The sequence below is a fragment of the Chrysochloris asiatica genome, unplaced genomic scaffold (assembly GCF_000296735.1).
Source record: "Chrysochloris asiatica unplaced genomic scaffold, ChrAsi1.0 scaffold00169, whole genome shotgun sequence".
Lineage (NCBI taxonomy): Eukaryota > Metazoa > Chordata > Mammalia > Afrosoricida > Chrysochloridae > Chrysochloris > Chrysochloris asiatica.
Window position 1 is genome coordinate 4,339,690 of NW_006408687.1, and position 1,808 is coordinate 4,341,497.

Here is a 1,808-nt window from a genome sequence, read left to right on the forward strand (position 1 = left end):
ATTGAAGTCCTGTCAAATGGGTATTATCTGCAAATGTGGGTGTTCTTACGTCTGTCAGGCCTCTTTTTATCGGCTGGCTGCCCCGCTCTCCACTCTAGACCTTTGTGGCTGTGTCATTGACTCTGAGCCCATGAGTCCCCAGATGTTGCCTCGCTACTGGCCAACTAGGTCTCCACTCGGGGTTCACAGTAGTTTGCTGAACGATATAGGGCTTAGCTCTCCCCTTCATTGATGTTCTTCGGTCACTTCCCCTTGACGTGCATGGTTGTCAAAGCGTATAACGTATGATGTTCTTGATGTCATCCCACAACTCTTCTGGGCTTCAGTCTTTAGTGTTTAATGTATCAAATCTGTTCTTCGGATGATCTCTAAATTCAGGTGGGATATATTCAAGGTCATATGTTTTCTCTTGTGAACTTGTTTTCATTTTCTTCAGCTTCAGTTTGATTTTGAATACGACCAATTGATGGTCTGTTCCACAGTCTGCCCCTGGCCTTGTTTGGACTGACGATAGGCAGCTTTTCCATCGTCTCTTTCCGCAGATGTATTTGACCACCACGCGTCTGTCAAATAACCTCATAGGCATGTGAAAATTGGACAAAGAATAAGGAAGGCCGTAGACTAATTGATGCATTTGAGTTACACATTGGAGAATATTAAAGTACTATGGGCTGCCAAAAGAACAAATAAGACTGTGTCAGAAGTACATCCAGAATGCTCCTTGGAAGCCAGGATGGTCAGATTTAATATCTCATACTTCATATTATCAGGAGGGACCAGTCACTGGAGGATATCACTGTTGGTAAAGTAGAGGGTCAGTTAAAAAGAGGATGAGCAAAAAGATGGAGACAGCCTATGTGCCCATCATTTGAAGAATGGATAAACAAACTTTGGTACACAATGGAATACTATGCTACCTTGAAGAAAAAAAAAGGAAGCTTCAAGCCACCACATAAGTTGGATGAACCTTGAGGACATTTTGTTGAGTAAAATTGGTCAGTCACAAAAGGAGAAATACTGCATAGGACCATTATTGTAAAAGATTAAGAAAAAGAACCCACCCAAAAAGGGGGGGTGGAATTATATATTTGCTAATCACCAGGATATATGGGATGAGAGGAAAGGGAGGGAGGGGAAGATAGAACACAGGGTAGGGAATAGACACAGGATAGCTTGGTGCTGGTGGGGCAGGAGAGAGCAATACACAAGAAGGGGGTGGGGAATAGAAGAACAAGGCTGATGGGAGAACAGTCAGGCAGGTTTGCATGGGCTAAGTGGGGCAGAGGTAAATGATGATGTATGCACAACCTTGGAACAACAGGGCTCCGAGATACAGGGATTGAGGCATGGCTTGAATGGTTAAAAGAGGGGAATAACATTAAGATGCTTGGTTCTCTTCTGAATCTTGATTTCCCTTGCCTACCATTGTAAAACAGACACTTGAGGGAGAGAAAAAAGAATAGCCAGAAACATCACAATAGAAACTTGTAAGTCTGTCTTCAGCCTATTGTTGATTGGAATATCTTAAAGGGGGTTAGAAGTTGCCCAGTGAAAGAGGCTTCCTGTAGAGCCTTTGCATTGCATAAGACCATAGGTGGAATCCTGAACCCCATCCAGAATCATCTGAGGGGGAAAATTTCCACTTGAAAGGACAAGTCGACCAGTCTGGAGCAGCTAGAAGAACAGAAGATACTGCTTGAATGAAAGACTGACGGGAAAAATAAAAAACATTAATGGCAGTCTGATTGACTACTACAAGAACAAGAAAGCTGTTCACCCGGGAGCCATCAAGGAAAGTGGTCAGGTCC